Below are 9,130 nucleotides of genomic sequence, written 5' to 3' on the forward strand. Positions count from 1 at the left end.
GTTTCCTTGGTGATGAAGACTTTAACTCCAAGAGGCGGTTGAGATGAAGTGGCAGGAGCTCTGCTGGAGAGGGCTAGAGTGCCGGCCAGCATCAAACATCCTACACCTGGGTAACACATGCACCGTATCAACGTACAGCCTACGTTTGCTCCTACACCACCTACATAAGCTTGTCGCGTCGACTCGCACGCTTCCGTGAGCAACTTCTGTGAGTCACAAAAGGCCCATTCATCTACATTGAAAAACATTTAAAACATTAAAAAAAGAATCTTCTAGATGAAATTTCTGACATCATATCACACAAAAGTCCTTGAGAAAATTGCCTCATGGCAATTTCTTTCCCAGACAATGTATTTCCATACAAATAGCACTGAAATGAGATCTGTAATAACATTTGCATAATTTAGATAGCTCTGTAAGTACCTCTCTTTCATCACGAACATACGAATACCTACATGCTTGTCTTTGTTTACTTCTGCCTGAGCACAAATCCAAAGAGATCATGGCACATGCAAGAACTGGAACTGAACAAACAGCTTACTGCATAAATAAAGCAAACATTGTTTTTTGTTTTGTTTTTGTTTTTTTAAATAAAGCACTGGAGCCTGTTCTTTGAAGAATTTGCTTTTTTATGATATTGGGACAATACTGTGACCACAGAAAGCACATTGCATGCCACTGATAGCCGTTAATTCAATGTAAGACTGACACAGAAATGCCCATTATACTAGCCTCCATATAAATCTATGAATAGGCCTGAATGTCCAGGCTCTTATTGTGTGATAGTAAAACAAAGAACTCAAAAACCATGTCTGTAGTTTAGAGATTATCACTATCGCCACTGCTACAGATCCATTTGTTAGAATGAAAGCACTTTGTAAAATACTTTGTCCAGAGAAAAGAGTTGCTGCTGTATGGTTCAATTTCTATTTGGAATATATATCCAAGTCATAAGTCATAAACATACATATTTGTATGTTTATTGTTTATTTATATATAAATGTTTTGTATTTGTATGTTTATATGTATATATGTATATGTATATATCTGATGTACATATATATATATATATGAAATTGTTCCAATTTTAAACAGGTTTCATATATGTTTTACTTTAACATATATGGAAATGTATATACACTACCAGTCAAAAGTTTTTGAACAGTAAGATTTTAAATGTTTTATGAAAAAGTCTCTTCTGCTCACCAAGCCTGCATTTATTTGATCCAAATTACAGCAAAAAACAGTAAAATTGTAAAATATTTTACTATTTAAAATGACTGATTTCTATTGGAATATATTTTAAAATGTAATTTATTCCTGTGGTTACAAAGCTGAATTTTCAGCATCATTACTGCAGTCACATGATCCTTCAGAAATCATTCTAATATTCTGATTTGCTGCTCCAAAAAAATGATTATGTTGAAAACAGGTGAGTAGATTTTTTTTTTGATGAACAGAAAGTTCAGAAGAACAGCATTGATCTTAAATAGAAATCTTTTGTTACATTATAAATGTCTTTATCATTGCTTTTGATCAATTTAAAGCACCCTTGCTCATTAAAAGTATTAATTTCTATAATTTCTTTCGCAAAAAAACTCTTTTGAACAGTATAGTATATAATGTTACAAATGCTTTTTATTTCAGATAAATGCTGATCTTTGGACGTTCTATTCATCAAAGTATCCTGAAAAAAGTGTACTAAACAGTTTTATATATTGATAATAATAATAATAATAATAACAATAATAAATGTTTCTTGAACATCAAATCAGCATATAAGAATGATTTCTGAAAGTTCATGTGACACTGAAGACTTGAGTTACGATGCTGAAATTTAGTTTTGATCACAGGAATAAATTACATTTTAAAATATATTCAAACAGAAAACAGCTATTTTAAATAGTAAAAAGATTTGACAATATTACTACTTTTGCTGTATTTTGGATCAAATAAATGAAAGCTTAAAAAACAAAAAATCTTACTGTTCAAAAACTTTTGACTGGTAGTGTATGTACATATATTACATTTGCGTAAAGCTATAAAATAAGCATATGATATGATGAAAAAAACATAATCAATGTAAAAAGATTTGTAGAAGTTTGTTTTGACTAACAATCATGAAAATATAAAGGAAGCCAGAGGAGACCATTGTGATTTAGTGTAAATATAGTGGCAATAGTGAAATTGATATGCACAATCTTGATAAAACAGGATATTTTAAATAACACTCATGTACATACTATTATTTATAATAGTAAGCACTTCAGATAATCAAATGTTGGTTTAGGAAGGTGAAGCCTAATGATGTTCAATTAGTATAATCATACTCAAAGGGCACATTACCTCATCTCAATCCTTATCTCAAATTTTCTTTTCCCAACTATTGTTATTGCACATATTTGGCTGCTACTGAAATGAATGTGCAACAATCACCTAACAAAGTGAAAATTTGAAGTCTCCAAATATATGTGACAGTTTGCAGATTTATGTAGCTAATGAGAGTCCCTGAAAACATCAGATATATTTGGAGACTTGAGACTTGAGATTTTCACTTTGTTAAAGGTGATTATTGCACATTTATTTAAAACTAGCTTTAAAAGGTTGCCAGCAACATTCTCATAGATCAGACTATAGCAACAAACAGGTGTTTAGGAAAGTATTGTGGCTTTTTTATTTATTTGTTTTTTCTGCTACTGAGTGTTTTAGCAGAAAATAACATCAAAAGAGCCCATAGCCCTGGTGTACCCTATCATGAAAAAGAGAAAGAAGAGAATAGCAGCCATGTCTCTCATTGTCTGCAGCACCAAAGCAAAAGCACCAGCTTTTCATAAAACAGCAAATGCAGCTGAAGCTCATTTCTGACTTGAGTAAACTTCATAGCAATGAAAATGCATACATTTAGAAGGTAAATAAATAAATAAATGCTTATTGTTCTAAGAAAGTTGATGATATTACATTATGGTTTGTTCAAATAAATGTACATGTTGGTGTTGAAACAATTTTCATTCAGAAACTAGTATATTTCACATGTGACCCTAGACCACAATACCAGTCATCAATAGTGCATGTATATTTGTAGCAATAGCCAAAAAATGCATTGTATGGGTCAAAATGATCGATTTATTTTTTTATGCCAAAAATTCTTAGAATATTAAGTACAGATCATGTTCCATAAAGATATTTTGTACATTTTATATCAAATCTTATTTTTGATTAGTAATATGCATTGCTAAGAACTTAATTTAGACAACTTTAAAGGTGATTTTCTCATAGTTGTATCTCAACCAAATATTGTCCTATCCTAACAAACCATACATCACTGGAAAGCTTATTATTTATATGCCCCCAGTTTCACAGACAAGGTTTAAGCCTAGTTCTAGACTAAAATGTAAGTCTGAGTTGTTTCAACTGAAATAAAATTGCACTTGTTTGATCTTAAATTATACCAGTGCCTTTGCAAGCATGTTTATAAAAAAATTACTTAATTGTCCTAATTGAACCATGGCCTAATCCTGTTTTAGCCTAAGCCCTGTCTGTGAAATCGGGCCATGATATTTAAATCTCAGTTAAAAAATTTTTTACCCATTTTTTAAAACTGACATTTCTTTAATTATTTGTGACCCTGGACCACAAAACCAGTCACCAATGTGAAATTTTCAAAATAGAAAGACTGTGTATTAACAATGCAAACGTTATTTTTTCACAGCAGTGTGTCTTATGTATCCTGGCCATATAATAGTATAAATGAATCAATAATATCATACAATTATTATAACTGATTTAGGGGCCGTTCACATGTCGCGTGGAAAACGCTAGGCGCGCCGCTTTCTTCCTTGTCAACAAAGCGCTCGGGCGCTTGCGCTCCGGAAGCGTCTGCCGTTTCTAAGCAACCATCAGCTGCGCTCTAGCTCCAAGCCTATGCGTCTCCATGCATTGTTTCTTCTATTAGCGTCAAAATAATGGGGGCCACAATGATGAGCTGCTCCTCCATGTTTCTACAGAGGTTTCAATGTAACGGAAAAACGTGAGGAAGCTGATAACCATTTTACTTTTAAAGGAGTAGTTTACTTTCAGAACAAAAATTTACAGATAATGTACTCACCCCCTTGTCATCCAAGATGTTCATGCCTTTCTTTCTTCAGTCTTTCTTCAGTTCTTCAGTAAAGAAATTATGTGTTTTGAGGAAAACATTTCAGGATTTCTCTCCCTATAATGGACTTCTATGGTGCCCCCGAGTTTGAACTTCCAAAATGTAGCTTCAAATGGCTCTAAACGATCACAGCCGAGGAAAGAAGGGTCTTATCTAGCAAAATATAAGATCTAGTTATTTTCTAAAAAAAAAAAATCAATTTCTATACTTTTTAACCCCAAATACTCTGTGTGTACTGTGTAGAGATTAAAAAGTATATAAATCGTAAGTTTTTAGAAAATAACTGATCATTCTGCTAGATAAGACCCTTCTTCCTTGGCTGGGATCATTTCATCAAGTTCAAACTTGGGGCAAGATAGAAGTCCATTATATTGAGGGAAATCCTGAAATTTTTTCCTCAAAAAAAATAATTTCTTTACGACTGAAGAAAGAAAGACATGAACATCTTGGATGACAAGGGGGTGAGTACATTATCTGTAAATTTTTGTTCTCAAAATGGGAACTACTCCTTTAAGTCATAATTTCTGTTTTTAATAAAACAACTGAACCAATGTCATGCTATTGCTATGAGGAACTTTCTCTATTAAGTACTGGCACACAATCCCAGTCTCTGCATGAGGCCTAAAGAGGATAAAAAAAGATTGACAACAAAAGAAACACTGGGCATTCTGCATGTCTAATCCTTTTCTTAGGAGGATCTTCATTCAGCATTCTGAGTTTTTTTTGCCAAATACACTCTGAACAACACCATCTTTCTTATTTTCTCTTTATAATCAAATATTCATCACCCTAACCACATGTGCCACATCTTCAATTACTTAATCCGTAAATCTTTTCCCACTAAACACCCCATAGAGACTATAAGATTCCCCAGGGACAGTATAAACACTCTCCTGAATCTGACTGTGATTGCATCAAGCAGTTCTCTGACATTATAAAAAAGATGGCACACTTTCCTACCTTAAAGCAAAGTGACTCAACAGAACGACCACTTTACACATCTTACGCCAAAAATCCAAACATAAAGAGACAAGCTAGCTATTCTAACATGAATTGTCCATGAGGTCTACTAACTTGTTCTACAAGTCAAGGTGTCAAGTGGACATCTATGATGATCTACATGATTGCATGTCCAATTTGACCTGTCTCAAGAAGCGCTGGCCATTAGTCCTGCTTGTCTATGCATCTTGGCAAGAGAAAGCTGATTATGTATGTCATTTCTCACTGTGTCTAATCTGTCCAGCACTGATGCTCAAAATCATAATGAAATCTGTGATGAGGCTCTGATATGCATTAGCAGACCTCTATCAGCACTATTAGAGCCTCTGGTGCATTCCCTAAATTACAGTTCATCTGGAGGTGCTCCAAATCACCTTCAGAAAAGTTACAGTACAAACATTACAATAAATAAGCAGATTACAGGGTTGTGACAGCAACATCTCTGTGAATGTATTTCAACCTGAGCCCTCTCGAAAAAAACATAAAACACAATTCTATGTCCTTTACAGTGTTATCTTGCTTTATTTCAGTCTTTGTTTTGTTTACAGCAACAATATATGGACAATGCTGATCACGGTCCGGTCCTTATAAGCAGGCTTGCCAAAGTAGTTTTTTAAAAAGCAGCGCATGTATCCAAACGTCTCGTTTTGGGTCAATTTAACGAATATACTCGATTTTTGCGTTGAAAACATAAGCGAAACACATGAATTTAAATAATGGACATCGCTTACCTTTCTCTATGTCAGTGGACAGCGACCTGGTGCTGAGATTAGGTGTATCGCTGACTGACAAACACTTGGTTTATGTAGTTTGTTAACCCTGCTTCCAATTCATTGCGACGATTGGTCAATTCGAAACGTGATGTCACACGCTATCTTTGTTCTTGAACGCTGATTGGTCATTTGCCTTATCAATCAACGCAAATCGTAGCCCAAATCCGTGTAATCTTTACTGGGGTAGGTGCTCAGGTGCCCGTGCTTTCTTGTTCTTGTAGTCCACACGGTTGTCCACATCTTGTTAAAAAATAAAGGCATTGTGACAATTTTGTGAAATTTGGCAACCCTTCATTCAAACTGATTTCTTGTGGACAACATATCCGATTGTGAAGGCTGCGTAAGGGAGAGAATATGATGCATTATTTATCCGCCAGCCTTTTCACACAGAGATACACTTTCATTAGTGGACTTTCACCCCTCGCTTTCTGCACATAACATGACAGTTTCAACACATAGCGATAATAAACTATTACGGTTTTGCATAAAGATTAGGTCTATATCTGCTTGTAGCCGCGTGTAAATGGCATGTCATCGTTATTTAATGTAGATAAAATACATGTATAAAATATTCAGGATTATTCGTTTATTTAATAGTTCATATAGTCATATAGAGAGTGCAACTCCTGTATTCTACCAGCAGAGAGCACTGCTAAACTTACTCATATCATTTTGTAAACCATTGAACTCTACAGAAGGGTGTGTTCGGGAGAAATACTGAATAAGAAGCAGGTATTGTCGAATAAAATGCACAAGACCTTTTAGTACACTCTTCCCAAGGACATGGAGCATCCGGAATTATCATATGTAAAATTTGTGAAAATAATAAAATCATAAAAATGTCTATAGTAAATATATTGAAGTTATGCTCAGCTCTATATATTTAATCGACAAGAGCTTTATGTGAATGATCTCCCCGCCATGGTGAAACTGCAAACTGCCGTCAAGTGGTTGCTTTTTTTTTTTTTTTTTTCATTAGCATGTTGCAGGAAATTAAATATTAAACCACACCACTGACTCTACAGTCGTGGCCAAAAGTTTTGTAAATGACACAAATATTAGTTTTCACAAAGTTTGCTGCTAAACTGCTTTTAGATCTTTGTTTCAGTTGTTTCTGTGATGTACTGAAATATAATTACAAGCACTTCATACGTTTCAAAGGCTTTTATCGACAATTACATGACATTTATGCAAAGAGTCAGTATTTGCAGTGTTGGCCCTTCTTTTTCAGGACCTCTCAATTCGACTGGGCATGCTCTCAATCAACTTCTGGGCCAAATCCTGACTGATAGCAACCCATTCTTTCATAATCACTTCTTGGAGTTTGTCAGAATTAGTGGGTTTTTGTTTGTCCACCCGCCTCTTGAGGATGACCACAAGTTCTGAATGGGATTAAGATCTGGGGAGTTTCCAGGCCATGTTATCACTTTAGCCTTATGGCACGGGGCTCCATCATGCTGGAAAATGCATTGTTCTTCACCAAACTGTTGTTGGATTGTTGGAAGAAGTTGCTGTTGGAGGGTGTTTTGGTACCATTCTTTATTCATGGCTGGGTTTTTGGGCAAAATTGTGAGTGAGCCCACTCCCTTGGACGAGAAGCAACCCCACACATGAATGGTCTCAGGATGCTTTACTGTTGGCATGACACAGGACTGATGGTAGCGCTCACCTCTTCTTCCACGGACAAGCCTTTTTCCAGATGCCCTAAACAATTGGAAAGAGGCTTCATTGGAGAATATGACTTTGCCCCAGTCCTCAGCAGTCCATTCGCCATACTTTTTGCAGAAGATCAATCTGTCCCTGATTTTTTTTTTTTTTTTTTTTGGAGAAAAGTGGCTTCTTTGTTGCCCTTCTTGACACCAGGCCATCTTCCAAAAGTCTTGGCCTCACTGTGCGTGCAGATGCGCTCACACCTTCCTGCTGCCATTCCTGAGCAAGCTCTGCACTGGTGGCACTCCGATCCCGCAGCTGAATCCTCTTTAGGAGACGATCCTGGCGCTTACTGGACTTTCTTGGACGCCCTGAAGCCTTCTTAACAAGAATTGAACCTCTTTCCTTGAAATTCTTGATGATCCTATAAATGGTTGATTTAGGTGCAATCTTAGTAGACACAATATCCTTGCCTGCGAAGCCATTTTTATGCAACGCAATGATGGCTGCACGCGTTTCTTTGCAGGTCACCATGGTTAACAATTGAAGAACAATGATTTCAAGCATCACCCTCCTTTTAACATATCAAGTCTGCCATTCTAACCCAATCAGCCTGACATAATGATCTCCAGCCTTTTGCTCGTCAACATTCTCACCTGAGTTAACAAGACGATTACTGAAATGATCTCAGCAGGTCCTTTAATGACAGCAGTGAAATGCAGTGGAAAGTTTTTTTCGGGATTAAGTTAATTTTCATGGCAAAGGACTATGCAATTCATCTGATCACTCTTCATAACATTCTGGAGTATATGCAAATTGCTATTATAAAAAGTTAAGCAGCAACTTTTCCAATTTCCAATATATATGTAATTCTCAAAACTTTTGGCCACGACTGTATTTTAAAACAGTGAACTGCACACAGAAATAAACAAATTAATTAAAAATTAGCTTTTAGTTTTGTAGTTAGTTATCTCCGCGCACATTTTATTAATGCAAGAATACAGCACCAGTCAAAGGTTTTTTTTTAAAGAATTATCTTCTGCTCACCAAGCCTGCATTTATTTTATCCAATATACAGCAAAATCAGTAATATTGTGAAATATTTTGACTATTTAAAATAACTGCTTTCTGTTGGAATATATTTTAAAATGTAATTTATTCCTGCGATCAAAGCTAAATTTTCAGCATCATTACTTCAATCTTCAGTGTCACATGATCGTTTGGAAGTCATTCTATGCTGATTTTCTGTTTAAGAAACATTTTTATTATTATTATCAATATTTAAAACAACTGATTTTCTTTTTCAGGATTCTTTGATGAATAGAAAGTTCCAAAGATCAGCATTTATCTGAAATAAAAAACTTTTGTAATATTATACACTATAACATTTGAAAGCTTCCAGTCAGTATAATTTTTGTTTGTTTGTTTTTGAGAGGGAAAGAAATTATAGAAATTAATACTTTTATTTAGCAAGATGCTTTAAATAGATCAACATTTATAATGTTACAAAAGATTTCTATTTCAGATAAATGTTGCTCCTCTGAACTTTCTATTG

At 34.9% G+C, this 9,130-nt stretch overlaps 1 protein-coding gene across 1 annotated transcript in view; it reads right to left on the reverse strand.

The window, feature by feature from the left end:
* wdr17 (WD repeat domain 17) overlaps positions 1 to 5,946 on the reverse strand; it is a 41,491-nt gene extending 35,545 nt beyond the window's left edge. The window contains exon 1 of the mRNA XM_073843007.1: positions 5,884 to 5,946. The gene's annotated coding sequence lies outside the window, so the exon portion shown is untranslated. The remainder of the gene's footprint in view (positions 1 to 5,883) is intronic.
* Between the last annotated feature and the right edge of the window lie 3,184 nt (positions 5,947 to 9,130).

Source organism: Garra rufa, chromosome 6 (genome assembly GCF_049309525.1).
Source record: "Garra rufa chromosome 6, GarRuf1.0, whole genome shotgun sequence".
Lineage (NCBI taxonomy): Eukaryota > Metazoa > Chordata > Actinopteri > Cypriniformes > Cyprinidae > Garra > Garra rufa.